This window comes from Bubalus kerabau, chromosome 5 (genome assembly GCF_029407905.1).
Source record: "Bubalus kerabau isolate K-KA32 ecotype Philippines breed swamp buffalo chromosome 5, PCC_UOA_SB_1v2, whole genome shotgun sequence".
NCBI classification, from domain to species: Eukaryota; Metazoa; Chordata; class Mammalia; order Artiodactyla; family Bovidae; genus Bubalus; species Bubalus kerabau.
In genome coordinates this window covers 46,681,458-46,696,588 of record NC_073628.1, presented here as the reverse complement: position 1 = coordinate 46,696,588, position 15,131 = coordinate 46,681,458, and the positions used below count along the sequence as shown (strand labels likewise).

Genomic DNA, 15,131 nt, shown 5'->3' with positions numbered 1-15,131 from the left:
TATGAAGGCTACTACATTTCTTCAAAGAGATTCTTTCCCATAGTAGTAGATATAATGGTCATCTGAATTAAATTCGCCCATTCCTGTCATAGCTGAAGGGATGAGAAGGACTCCTCCAATTGTCAGATCACATAAATGTTGGAAAAGGCTGTGATGTTAGTGGAAATGTGGAAATTTCAAAATTCAAGGTGGTGATGTTCCTCTGGGATCACAGTTACTATGAGATCAAAAAGAAGAATGTTTTAAAGTTGAAATGAATTTTCTGAAAATAGCTCGAGGCCTGATATGGAAACTAAAAAGTGGTCAGACTCCAAATTGGTCATCCTTGAGTATGTGGGAATCTGGGGGATACTTGAAGAACGCTTCCTGCCTGAGCAGTAATCAGTTGAGGGAGTTCTTTCCAAGGAAAATCAGACGCAGACACTGGTGTAAGTGGCTACATTAAATTTTATTTAGGACAATGATAATACAGATAAGGATACCCTAGCATCTCAGGTCATCCAACTTCAACAGATACAGGTGGTAGGGACTCACAATTCAGAAGCAGTGTGTTTCTTGGCTGGTAATTGCCTATGAGGAGGAATCAGGTCTGCAAAGGATCTTGGCTGAACCAAACTAGTAGATTTTTTGCTAAGGGCAGCCCAGATGAACTGGATACTAATAGTGGCAGTGAGGAAGTTTGATCAGATTCTTGGGGAGACCAGATATCAAGATCAGATCAGATCAGATACGATCAGTCGCTCAGTTGTGTCCGACTCTTTGCGACTCCATGAATTGTAGCACGCCAGGCCTTCCTGTCCCCCACCAACTCCCGGAGTTCACTGAGACTCACGTCCATCGAGTCAGTGATGCCATCCAGCCATCTCATCCTCTGTCGTCCCCTTCCCCTCTTGCCCCCAGTCCCTCCCAGCATCAGAGTCTTTTCCAATGAGTCAACTCTTCGAGTGAGGTGGTCAAAGTACTGGAGTTTCAGCTTTAGCATAAGTCCTTCCTAAGAAATCCCAGGGCTGATCTCCTTCAGAATGGACTGGTTGGATCTCCTTGCATTCCAAGGGACTCTCAAGAGTCTTCTCCAACACCTCAGTTCAAAAGCATCAATTCTTCAGCGCTCAGCCTTCTTCACAGTCCAACTCTCACATCCACACATGACCACAGGAAAAACCACAGAGCTAACATCCAAAAAAGATGTCCTTTTCATTATAGGGGACTGGAATGCAAAAGTAGGAAGTCAAGAAACACCTGGAGTAACAGGCAAATTTGGCCTTGGAATACGCAATGAAGCAGGGCAAAGACTAATAGAGTTTTGCCAAGAAAATGCACTGGTCATAACAAACACCCTCTTCCAACAACACAAGAGAAGACTCTATATATGGACATCAGCAGATGGTCAACACCGAAATCAGATTGATTATATTCTTTGCAGCCAAAGATGGTGAAGCTCTATACAGTCAGCAAAAACAAGACCAGGAGCTGACTGTGGCTCAGACCATGAACTCCTTACTGCCAAATTCAGACTTAAATCGAAGAAAGTAGGGAAAACCACTAGACCATTCAGGTATGACCTAAATCAAATCCTTTATGATTATACAGATATCAAGAGTGGGTTTTTTTGCTGAACTGACTTAGAATTATTATTCAAACTGGATTTTACAAGGAAGCCCTCTGATAATTCGAGGAGAAGGATCACGAGCCTGAATAAATTTTGGTGAAACAATGCTTTCCCTGCCTCATTTGTGTAACCCAGTGAGCAGGTGCATCTAGCGGGGACTCGGTAGACATTCTCCCTCAGTTCCACTTGCTGTCTTCTCCTACACTTTCCTTTGGAGACAATTACTTCACTTGCCATGTCAGTAAACAAAGGTTATTGCAGCCCAAAGGCCGTCATCCACTGCAGCCCCAAGACAGTGTGCCCTGAGGGCAGTTCAAGGAGGAGAAGAAGGTCGGTGTCCTGAGGTGGTCACCATGAATGTCACATGGATGACTTCAATAAGACCAGACTCCTGCCTCTTTCCATACAGAGAAAAAAAGAAAAAAAGAAAAAATTCCCTGGTGGTCCAGTGATTAAGAATCCACCAGTCAGTGCAAGGGATACAGGTTAGATCCCTGGTCTGGGAAAATCCCACGGGCTGCAGAGCAACTAAGCCCAAGCCCCACAAGCACCGGACTGGGGCCTGGGAGCCGTGACTACTGAAGCACATACACCCTGGCGCCATGCTCTGCAATGAGAGAAGCCACCAAAATGAGAAACCAGTGCATTTCTACTTCTCTAGTGCCCCTGCTCGCCACAACAAGAGAAAGGCTGTGCATAGCAAGGAAGACCCAGAATAGCCAAAATAAGTAAAATTTAAAATGCATGAAAATTAGTGAGATGTATCATTTTTATCATGTGCAATAATTCTTTGATATTTTCTGATTTTTTTTTAACACCAAATGATTTTATATACTGTAAGGTAAGGTAAGTTACTTCAGTCATGTCCGACTCTGTGCGACCCATCGGGCTCTCCTTATAACTTTTTTTTTTTTTCCTCCTTATAACTTTTGAACAGTTCCTTAGAGCTATCTGAGAAGCCACCCTTCTACCTATAATCTGTAGTCACCAAATAAAACATATTTCTCACCTTTTAGGTTGTGTATTTGTCATTTGATATGCTCTTCCGAGACCTTTTCCCAATGCACATGTCCTGGCCCCACTCACCTGAGTTCCAGGAGTTACATGGAAACTGCCAATGAAAACATTAGCCACCCCCTGAAAGTAGAGAGAGATTTTATTTGGTAGCAATGTTTAGGACCCAAGCCCAGGAGACAGAATCTCAGATGCTCTGAGAAAACTGCTCCAAGAAGGCAGGAGGGGGAGTCATGTGATAAAATTTGTAAAAAGGGAGAAGGCAGTCTGAACATCAAAGATTGTTGTTGTTCAGTCACTCAGTCTGACTTTGCAATCCCAGGGGCTGCTGTAAGAAAAATCAGATTTCAAGTGAAGGAATTTAGCATACTGCATATGTGAAGATGCAAGCCTCTGGGCTCATTGAATTCATTCCTTTCATATGCACCTCAGCTCTCTGGGGCCAAATCCTGTTTCCTTGTTCAACTTAAGGAGTGGTAGATGCCCCAGATGGCTGCTTCTTTCACTCCCTGAGCTCCTCAGAGATCACCATGGGGAGCAGTGACATCTGTTGGACTGGAGGTCTGGGAGCCCTCATTCACATTTGGACGCCATAGAAATCTCTGGTGCCTGTGTCATTTCTTGTTTATTGAAATGGCAAGAGATGTCTTCATTTCACAAAACTTTCTGTACCTTCTATTCAATAATATTGTGAACCCAAAAATGCTCTAAATATAATGTCTACATCCCAAAGGAAATCAGTCCTGAATATTCATTGGAAGGACTGATGCTGAGGCTGAAACTCAAATAACTTTGGCCACCTGAGGCAAAGAACTGACTCATTTGAAAAGACCCTGATGCTGGGAAAGATTGAAGGCAGAAGAAGGGGATGACAGAGGATGAGATGGTTGGATGGCACCACCGACTCAACAGACATGAGTCTGAGGAATCTCCGGGAGTTAGTGATAGACAGGGAGGCCTGGTGTGCTGCAGGCTGTGGGGTCACAAAGGGTTGGACACGACTGAGCAACTGAACTGAACTAAAGTGAACTATTAAAAATATCCTTGGCAATCTTTCGACTCAAAATTTTGTTGATCTACATATTTTTTTAAAGAAACAATTCTTGTTCATTTATGGCTAAAATCAGTTTTTAAATCACATTGTTTTTTGAGTCTTCTAAGCAAGTACAATATTTTTAAATTACCCACATGACTTCTTAAAAATAGTATATTGCCTCAATTAACTTTAGAGTGTTTTCTATATAAACCACTGAGCAAATATTTATACTCAATGATATTACCAGAAGACACAAATTTTTAAATATTTATTTATTTAATTATTTGGCTGCCCTGGGTCTTAGTCATGCACACAGGATCTTTGATCTTCCTTGTGACCCTGTGTGTGGGTATTGTGTGTGTGTGTGTGTGCCTATATATGTTCAGTTTGCTCCAACTCTTTGTGACCCCATGGACTGTAGCCCACCAGGCTCCTCTATCCATGGAATTTTCTAGGCAGGAGTACTGGAGTAGGGTGTCATTTCCTTCTCCAGGGGTTCTTCCCGACCCAGGGATAGAACCCATGTCTTCTGTGTCTCCTGCATTGGCAGGCAGATTCTTTGTCACTGGGCCACCTGGGAAATCTGAGGGATCATTCCGTTGTGGCATGCAAATACTTAGTTTCAGGATATGAAATCTAGTTTCTTGACCAGAGATTGAACCAGGGCCCACTGCGCTGGGAGCATGGAGTCATACCCACTGGATCACCAGGGAAGTTCCAGGACAGCAAGGTTTATTGAAAATTCTAAAGTATACAGTCCTGATTACAAAACTGATTTTTATTCTGAGGTGCTGTGGCCAGGGAAGCAGGTAGGGATTGAAAGTGGTTGATGCACAGTTTGGGAAAAAGAAACTAGAGAGAGAATTAAAGTTTCAAAGATGGAACTGGGGGACTTAAGACTTCTTGGATCAAGAGCCCTCTTCTTTGGGGCCAGGTCACTTTTTTTTAGTGTCTCGGCACACAGAAAGTATCTGTTGTGTTATGATAAAATCAGTCCTGTGTCCCCGGTCACATCTCCCATTGCTATATTTTGCTTTTATTCTTTTCCCATGGGGTTTTTCTCATGGCTTAGCCAGAGCAACAGGTGGCTGACTATTAACCCCTGCACTCTGGTCTGATCTACAAGCAGCTGGCCTAGAGACCTGAGGCTCAGAATGTCTATCACTGAAGATGAATCCAGTCTCTCCTACTCCCTCCCATCCCCAGCCCCCACCCTCACCCCCGCCCCCCGCACTGGGTACTGGAACAGTCTGGACGAATCCTGACTCATTGGTAAGCACATGTAATATGTGAGTCCAGTTTCAGCATCCAGATTTTTCTTTCCTCTGTTGTAAACAACAGTGGGAACAAAGTTGAAACAAAGTGCAAGGGATGAAGACTCATGCTATTCATGAGGAGGGAGAAGACTGTAAAAAAAAAAAAAAAAATTGTGAAGTGCTTACATAATAATGAGCTCTTGTTCAACAACTCCAGAGCCCAGCCCTCAACAGGCAATATCTCATTTTGTGAAAGTCACTCAGTCATGTCTGACTCTTTGTGAACCCATGCACTATACAGTCCATGGAATTCTCCAGGGCAGAATACTGGAGAGGTCAGCCTTTCTGTTCTCCAGGGGATCTTCCCAACCCAGGGATTGAACCCATCTGAATTGCAGATGGATTATTTACCAGCTGAGGCTCCAGGGAAGCCTAAAAAATATGGAATGCTTCATGAATTTGTGTGTCATCCTTGTGCAGGGGCCATGACAAACTTCTCTGTATCGTTACAATTTCAGTATATGTGCTGCCAAAGCGAGAGCAAATATCTCGTTAGATCCTACTAAAAATCCCATAAACTGTACGTGCATCATTATATTCACTGTGGGGGAACCAAAGATCTGCCTAAGGTCCTCTAAGCCCTATATCCCCTTCCATCAGATCAGAAACAATTGCAGCCTCTGAATCCTTAGCAAGGAAACTTTTTATTTGTCTCCATTAGTTTAGACACACGGTGAGGGTTAAATTTATGTGTCAACTTCACTGTGAGTTGAGATGCCCAGATCACAGGTCAAAGATTAACACTAGGAGAATCTGCAAGGGAACTCCTAGGAGAGATTAGCATTGAAATCAGTAATTGAGTCAAGACATCAGCCCTCACCAGTATGGGTGGGCATCACTTTATCATCTGGGGGCTTGGATGGAACAAAGGCAACTGTTCGCCTTCTCTCTCTTCTTGGCCATGAATACTGGAGCCTCTAGCTCCTGAACCTGGAAAACTCCAGTACATACACAAGTGGCTCCCTGGTTCTCAGATCTTTAGTTTTGACTTAGAGCTACACCATCACTTCCATTGCTTTTCAACCTTAAGATTAGGCCTGAATTATACCATTAAGATTAGGTCTGAATTATACCATTAAGTCAGAGAAGGCAATGGCACCCCACTCCTGTACTTTTGCCTAGAAAACCCCATGGACGGAGGAGCCTGGTAGGCTGCAGTTCATGGGGTCGCGAAGAGTAGGACACGACTGAGCGACTTCACTTTCACTTTTCATTTTCATGCACTGGAGAAGGAAATGGCAACCCACTCCAGTGTTCTTGCCTGGAGAATCCCAGGGACGGGGAAGCCTGGTGGGCTGCCGTCTCTGGGGTCGCACAGAGTTGGACACGACTGAAGCGACTTAGCAGCAGTAGCAGGATACCATTAAGAACAGAGCGTGAGCGGCTGCGGCAGCGCACAGAGCGTGGCCTAGAGGAGCTACCCCACGTCCGAGGTCAGGGGCAGTAGCCGGGAGGAGCTACCCCACGTCCGAGGTCAGGGACGGCAGCCAAGAACGCCAGGCTGCAACACCGAAGGAGCAGCTGAGAGGACTTACCCTGCGTCCGAGGTCAGGGGCAGCAGCCGGGAAGAGCTACCTCACGTCGAGGTCAGGGGTGGCGGCAGCCGGGAGGAGCTACCCCAAGTCCGAGGTCAGGGGCGGCGGCCAAGAATGCCAAGCTGTGACAACGCAAAAGCGGAGAGGAGCTACAGCCGCACGAGGCCAGGGGCGGCAGCAGGGAGGAGCTACCCCCCTGCCGGCGCCGGGTGGGAGGAGCAACCTCACGTCCAAGGAGCGGTGGCTGCGCAGGCCCAGGAGGGCTTAGAGGAGCTATTCCACGTCAAGGTCAGGAGGGGCGGCAGTGAGGAGATACTCCTCGTTTTAGAAAAGGCAGAGGAACCAGAGATCAAATTGCCAACATCCGCTGGATCATGGAAAAAGCAAGAGAGTTCCAGAAAAACATCTATTTCTGCTTTATTGACTATGCCAAAGCTTTTGACTGTGTGGATCACAGTAAACTGTGAACAATTCTGAAAGAGATGGGGATACCAGACCACATGACCTACCTCTTGAGAAATCTGTATGCAGGTCAGGAAGCAACAGTTAAAACTGGACCTGGAACTACAGACTGGTTCCAAATAGGAAAAGGAGTACGTCAAGGCTGTATATTGTCACCCTGCTTATTTAAATTCTATGCAGAGTACATCATGAGAAACGCTGGACTGGAAGAAACACAAGCTGGAATCAAGATTGTCAGGAGAAATATCAATAACCTCAGATATGCAGATGACGCCACCCTTATGGCAGAAAGTGAAGAGGAACTACAAAGGCTATTGATGGAAGTGAAAGTGGAGAGTGAAAATGTTGGCTTAAAGCTCAACATTCAGAAAACGAAGATCATGTCATCTGGTCCGATCACTTCATGGGAAATAGATGGGTAAACAGTGGAAACGGTGTCAGACTTTATTTTGGGGGGCTCCAAAATCACCGCAGATGGTGATCAAAGCCATAAAATTAAAAGACGCTTACTCCTTGGAAGAAAAGTTATGACCAACCTAGATAGCATATTCAAAAGCAGGGACATTACTTTACCAACAAAGGTCCGTGTAGTCAAGGCTATGGTTTTTCCTGTGGTCATGTATGGATGTGAGAGTTGGACTGTGAAGAAGGCTGAGCGCCGAAGAATTGATGCTTTTGAACTGTGGTGTTGGAGAAGACTCTTGAGAGTCCCTTGGCATGCAAGGAGATCCAACCAGTCCATTCTGAAGGAGATCAGCCCTGGGATTTCTTTGGAAGGAATGATGCTAAAGCTGAAACTCCAGTACTTTGACCACCTCACTCAAAGAGTTGACTCACTGGAAAAGACTCTGATGCTGGGAGGGATTGGGGGCAAGAGGGGAAGGGGACGACAGAGGATGAGATGGCTGGATGGCATCACTGACTTGATGGACCTGAGTCTGAATGAACTCCGGGAGTTGGTGATGCACTGGGAGGCCTGGCATGCTGTGATTCATTGAGTCGCACAGAGTCGGACACGACTGAGTGACTGAACTGAACTGAAGTGAATACCGTTAAGATTAGGTCTGAATTATACCACAGCCTTTTCTAGTTCTCTAGGCAACAGATAGAAGATGATGGGACTATGAGTTTAGTTCAGTCACTCAGTCATGTCCAGTTCTTTGAAACTCCATGGACTACTGCACGCCAGACTTCCCTGTCCATCATCAACTCCCAGAACCTACTCACTTATGTCCATCGAGTTGGTGATGCGATCCAACCATCTCATCTTCTGTCATTCCCTTCTCCTCCTGCCTTCAATCTTTCGCAGCATCAGGGTCTTTTCCAAGGAGTCAGTTCTGTGCATCAGTGGCCAAAGTATTGGAGCTTCAGCTTGAGCATCAGTCCTTTCAATGAATATTCAGGACTGATCTCCTTTAGATGGACTGGTGAATCTCCTTGCAGTCCAAGGGACTCTCAAGAGTCTTCAACACCACCGTGGGACTATAGAGTCTGTAATCATGTCAGCTTCTTCTGAAACTATGTATGTGTCTGTACCAGGTGCATCTTGAACAACACATGGTTCAACTGCTCAGGGTCACTTAAACGAAGATTTATGTTTTTAACAGTAGTTAAAAAAATCATATGTAGTTCACTGAATCTGAGGATGATGAATAGAGGATAGGGAGAGCTGACTGTGAGTTATATGTAATACATAACGCATATTTCTTTTACATTTGAACATTCTGATGTCCAGACAAGCTACCCTTGACTTTTCTAATAGGGGGAGACTGGAACTGTAATGGAAACTATCAACCTATTCTAATATGATCAACCACCCTAACTGATATAAATCTAGAATGTGGTGTGGAAATAAAATCCATGTCAATTTTTTTTTTTTTTTTTTTTTTTACATTTTAGCATTTTACTAAAAAGACTTTGAATGTCTGGTCACAACTCAATTATATCTCCTCCTATGTCATTCCTATAATCACTCCTATATCACTTCTATATATCACTCCTATAACTGATTATATCGATTATAACTCCTCCTCCCTGACAGGCATGGAACAGTGAGAACCAGTCTCAATCTTGTTGGCAGTGTGCAAAACTTAACAGAACTGAGGACCTCGCCTTTGACAGTGAAGGACACACAAAGGCAAGAAACTGTGACTTATACACCTACTGATAGAAGCATGAAGAATACCCATGCCCAAGGTCATGGCCTGAGTCAGCAGGGAGAGCCCTGCAGAGAGCTCTTCATTCCAATAGTTCATTGGATGCTGCGTTACCCTCTGTGTGTATTAATCCACTGAACAGCCAAAGAAACAAGCAAGGAGGTAAGAGTTGCCCCCAGGAGGCTTACATTACATGGTGGCTCAGATGGCAAAGAATCTACCTATAGTGCAGGAGACTGGGGTTCAAGCCCTGGATCGGGAAGGTCCCCTGGAGAAGGCAATCGTTACCCATTCCAATATTCTTCTCTGGAGAATCCCATGAACAGAAGAGGCTACTCTTTAGGGGTCTTAAAGAGTTGGACACAATGGAATGACTAAGCACGCATGCACACACACACACACACAGAGAACAATACATCATGGAGGACAGGAGTTGGTTTTCCATGAGCATCTCTTTATTTATTTATCTTTTCATTCATTTTTATTGAGTAGATTTGCATTACAATGTCATGTTAGTTTCTTGCTTAACAATGAAATAAGTCATATCGATCTGTATATCCACTCTCATTTTAGATTTCCTTCCTGTTTAGATCACCAAGAAGATAACTTTCTTCCTGACAGTTTCTTTACAACTATCTTCCCAAGGATAATTGCAACATGTGGGTTTCCAGCACGTATCCAGGTGTCATATCAGATTCTAGAAGCACATGTCCATGCCAGTCCAACCCCTCCCAGAGTCTACATTTCCACAGCAACCCCCGCCCCTGAGGATCGCTATTCCTTTTCACATCTACATTGAGCACATGTCTGAAAAGATGGAGATCCAGGAGGTGGCCCAGCCTCAGGAACTGAGAGGTAATTTGGACAAAGTGATCCTGCTCCTGCTTCATGAAGGCAGTCAGGTGAATGGGAGAGAGGCAGAGTCTCTGCATATTATTCATCTTTCCCAGAAAAGGAGCAAACGTGGCCAGCATGGGCAGATGCCAGGGCCAATTCCCACTCACCTGGACACAGTCCAGCTGCACCATGCTCAGGACCTTCACAGTGCCGTCCACGGGCATAGAGACAGTCTTCAGCTTCTTGCTGCACAGGTGGATGGAGGATTTACTCTGCTCCAACCACCTGAGGATGTAGGTGAGGAAGTTGTCCAGGGTCCTTTTCTTCAGGCAAAGATCTATAAAAACCTTCAGTGGAGCCAAGTGCTGCTTTTTGGTTGAGCTCTGCTCAGCCACTGGTGCCATTTGTGAGCCTGAGCACCAGACCACATGCTCCAGAAGTTCTGGCCAGTATGTCGTAAATCCAGGACCCTCAGTTTGCACCTCTTAGGGTAAGGAGACTAATTGGGATGCATTCAAATCCTCACAGAATTTAAAAAAAAAAAAAAAAAACGCCTCATAATTTGACAACAGCCTGTCCACCTCTGCTGTAACTTAACATTCCTGATGTCGTCTGCTGCCTTGCTCCCTACCTCTCTGCCTCACTTTCCTCCATCTCCCTTTGACCTCTTATCCTTTCTATTTCTCCACTTTAGTAACTTATGCATGACTTTGAGGAGATAGGGAATGTTCTTTCAGGCTCCCATTCACTAAAGGCACTCATATGCTTCCAGAAGCTATTTCCCTTAGCATGCAAAGGCATCTTCATTGCCGTCTTCAGAACCCTTTCCATCCACTTGCCCTCAACCCAGCTGTCTCCTCTGGGACACCCAGGATTTTATCAGGGTGCCTTGATCACACTCACCTGGAACGAACCTTCTGGGTCAGCAGGACATCAAGTGCTTCCAGAACTACTTGTAAGGGCCCCACATGAGGCAGGGCAATGAGGCCCCCCAGAGGCAGGCAGACAAAGGGAAAGGCTTGTACCATGGGCTCAGGGTCTCGATGTGTCTCCCATAGAATGCCTCCATAAAGAGGGGTGGGAAGAGCTCCCTGGGCAGATCCTCTAAAGCAGAAAAGGCCAAAGCGTCATTCCTCAGCAGGTGCTTTCCTGCCAGATCCAGAGTCTGGGTGGGTTCCAGACGTTCGTCCTGACTATACAAGAAAAGGAGTCCTGTGGAAACTGCCAAGGAACAAGGCATCCATGTCAGGCCAAGAGGAGCACACCTAAGACAATCTCCCAACCTTTCAGAAGGACCTACTAGGTCCAAGGTCACTGCTCTGGCAGGTGTGGAAGTGCCTCAGTTAGCCCATAGGACACTCTGGCCAAAGAGGAAAAAAGACAGTCACTAGCCTGTTCAGTTCCATCCATTGCTTTGCATGATGCAGGTCCTACTAGAAAGTGGGTACCTAGAAGCTTGAGTGTTCACTCCAGTCTTTGTTTGGGGAAGAGCTGCAAATCATCCTTAGAGCCCTACATTAATGGGCAGATGAGAGTCATATGGACCAGCACAGCCGCTAACCTCAGTTACCATCAACATGAATGCCATTGTGTTCAAAATATCTTAAATTTCATGAAATAAAATGCTAAATGGATGTTTTTCATTAAAAATATCTCCTTTGTAAAGTCATTTAAAATTATACAGAGTGAAATAAGCCAGAAAGAAAAACACCAATACAGTATACTAACGCATATATATGGAATTTAGAAAGATGATAATGATAACCCTGTGTGCGAGACAGCAAAAGAGACACAGATGTATAGAACAGTCTTTTGGACTCTGTGGGAGAGGGAAAGGGTGGGATGATTTGGGAGAATGGCATTGAAACATGTATAATATCATATATGTAACGAATCGCCAGTCCAAGTTCGATGCATGATACTGGTTGCTTAGGGCTGGTGCACTGGGACGACCCAGAGAGATGGTATGGGGAGGGAGGAGGGAGAGGGGTTCGGGATGGGGACCACGTGTATACCTGTGGCAGATTCATGTTGATGTATGGCAAAACCAATACAATATTGTAAAGTAATTAACCTCCAATTAAAATAAATAAATTTATATTAAAAAAATTGATATCAGCTAAAGCACAAATCAAAATGTTTGAGATTCAGGCAAAATTGCACTGCTAGGCAAAATCACTCCCCACTCCAGTACTCTTGCCTGGAAAATCCCATGCATGGAGGAGCCTGGTAGGCTGCAGTCCATGGGGTCGCTAAGAGTCAGACACGACTGAGCGACTTCACTTTCACTTTTCTCTTTCATGCATTGGAGAAGGAAATGGCAACCCACTCCAGTATTCTTGCCTGGAGAATCCCAAGGACATCAGAGCCTGGTTGGCTGCCATCTATGGGGACACACAGAGTCGGACACGACTGAAGCGACTTAGCATAGCATAGCATAGGCAAAATCAAGACATGAAATGTGTTCATGTGAGAGAAATGGTTTTTTTGAAAACTCTCACTACATCCAGAGATACAGGCCACCCTTCAAGGTTAGGTAGTCAATGGTTTAAAAAAAAAAAAAAAAAAGGTGTTCTTATATGAGGGAGGTGAGTTCCTGCTCTGATGTGTCTGGAAAGGTGCTCAGATGTCAGATGCATGGAGAACCCTGCTGGTGTCTCCAGAGTATGAAGATTCTGCATCTCTTCTCCAGTACAACCTTTTATTCCCATCATGCCTCTGTCCCACTACTAACCCAATCAGAAAGGGATACATGTTTAGATTACTGAATACCCATTGGATTTATCCTGATTGGATCATCATATTTCTCTAGGTTAGTTGATTGAATCTGATACACATTCAGGAGGCAGAGAAAGACAGGGTGGCTGGATAATCAAGGACCCATTCACTGATTCACAAAGACACTATTCAGGGTGATATTAAGGTAGTGAAGGAGGGCTGCCCTGTGGCTCATTGGTAAATAATCTGATGGCAGTGAAGAGATCAGGGTTTGATCCATGGTCACAGAAGATAGCCCAAGTCAAGGAGCAACTAACCCAGAGCCCCACGACTACTGAGCCTGTGCTCTAGAGCTGGGAATGAAACTACTGAAACGCATGCCCTCCAGAGCCCACTCTACAGCACAGAGGGCACTGCAGGGAGGGGCCCCTCAACCACAGGGCACCCCCACTGCCATCAACTAGAGAAAATGTACTCAGCACCACAGACCTTGGGCAATGAAAAATAAATAAAACAGCTTTTTTTTTTTTTTAAAGGTAGTAAAGGAGAGTGGCTCAGAGGAGACAGAGTCACCTTAGTGTTTTTTTCTCAGAAAGTCGGGATTAGCACAGCAAACTGCATGCAAAGATTCAAGGTAAGATGTGAGAAGAGGAAGAAGTGCAAATTAAGACCTTTCCCAAGACCGAGAGGCTCTGAAGGTGGGTCCTAGAGGGCGCTTTGAGAACTTGGAGTCAGAGAAGAAATCAACGTGGGCCGTTCCCAAATGGTCATCCAGAGGCGGTTGCTGCCAGGAGACATCCACCTATTTCTTTATGTTTTTCTCACTAAGGACGTTTTCCAGAAGGCAAATTTCCCCAGCCATTTTTCCAGAATCTTAGAAGCCAAACCATAATTTTATTGGCCCCTTTCCAGTGTATTTACATCATTACTCAAACTCAGCTAAGAGCAACACAAATTCTGACCAAGGTGATGGAATTAGGCACAGAAATAAAATTCTCTGATTTCTCTTCATAAGTACCAACACCTTTTCTGCTCTAAGTACAGAAGCTCTCCTTGGTGTCTAAATTTCTGCTACATTCAGGGATGACACCCACTTTGGGCTGCATCATGCAAAGATACCTTTGAAGTTTAAGGTCATACATAAAGGGAGACGCTTTCCCCATCTCCAAGAATTTCCCATGCCTCTCTCCAAGCCCATGTATTTGATGCCCAGGCAATCCTTACATACAGCTGGCCACCAAGGTGACGACTCCGCTGAGGGTGTCCTCTCACTTGGTCTCTGGGGACGATCCCTTTCACCATATTTCTGCCATGGCTATGAATAGCCTTAGCATAAGAAAGGGTTTAATGGATTCAACTCAATAGGTGTTTTAAATCCCAGGTCAGCAATCCCTTTTATCAATAACATGCAGTTGAGTGAGATTAGTTACAATAATAAGCATAAATGTCTCTGTTACTGAACAGAAACTGAGTGAGCCACCATGTGGGCACTTCTTATTCACTCCTTCAGATAACCTTCAGGGAAAAGGTAAACTTTACTTATATTTTTGCCCATTCTAGGCTGGTGAACCAAGGTCACTGCTCAGCTCAGTTTGGTTCAGTCGCTCAGTCATTTCTGACTCTTTGCAACCCCATGAACTGCAGCATGCCAGGCCTCCCTGTCCATCATCAAATCCCAGAGTCCACCCAAACTCATGTGAAATTTTAATTGAGAAGAGACCTCAAATCACAGAAATCTTGAAATTTAAAGATTGAAATTTACCAGAGTAAACAGCAAAACTTTTTGTTGAGTGTATAAAGAATACTTCAGTTCAGTTCAGTCACTCAGCCGTGTCCAACTCTTTGCGACCCCATGAATCGCAGCACACGAGGTTTCCCTCTCCATCACCAACTCCCAGTTTCCACCCAAACCCATGTCCATAGAGTCAATGATGCCATCCAACCATCTCATCCTCTGTCTTCCCCTTCTCCTCCTGCCCTCAATCTTTCCCAGCATCAGAGTATTTTCCAATGAGTCAGCTCTTCCCATCAGGTGGCCAAAGTATTAGAGTTTCAGCCTCAACATCAGTCCTTCCAGTGAACACCCAAGACTGATCTCCTTTAGGATGGACTGGTTGGATTTCTTTGCAGTCTAAGGGACTTTCAAGAGTCTTCTCCAACACCACAGTTCAAAAGCATCAATTCTTCAGCACTCAGCTTTCTTTATAGTCCAACTCTCACATCCATACATGACCAGTTGAAAAACATAGCCTTGACTAGACGGATCTTTGTTGGCAAAGTAATGTCTCTGCTTTTAAATATGCCGTCTGGGTTGGTCACAACTTTCCTTCCAAGGAGTAAGCATCTTTTAATTTCATTGCTGCAATTACCATCTGCAGTGATTTTGGAGCCCAGAAAATAAAGTCAACCACTGTTTCCACTCTTTCCCCATCTTTCTGCCATGAAGTG

General features: G+C 44.8%; 1 non-coding gene across 1 annotated transcript; it reads right to left on the bottom strand.

The window, feature by feature from the left end:
• Window positions 1-5,350: 5,350 nt before the first annotated feature.
• On the bottom strand, window positions 5,351-5,459 carry LOC129654443 (U6 spliceosomal RNA). Its single transcript, XR_008715507.1, has one exon. It is a non-coding gene; the product is annotated as a U6 spliceosomal RNA (small nuclear RNA).
• Window positions 5,460-15,131: the final 9,672 nt, after the last annotated feature.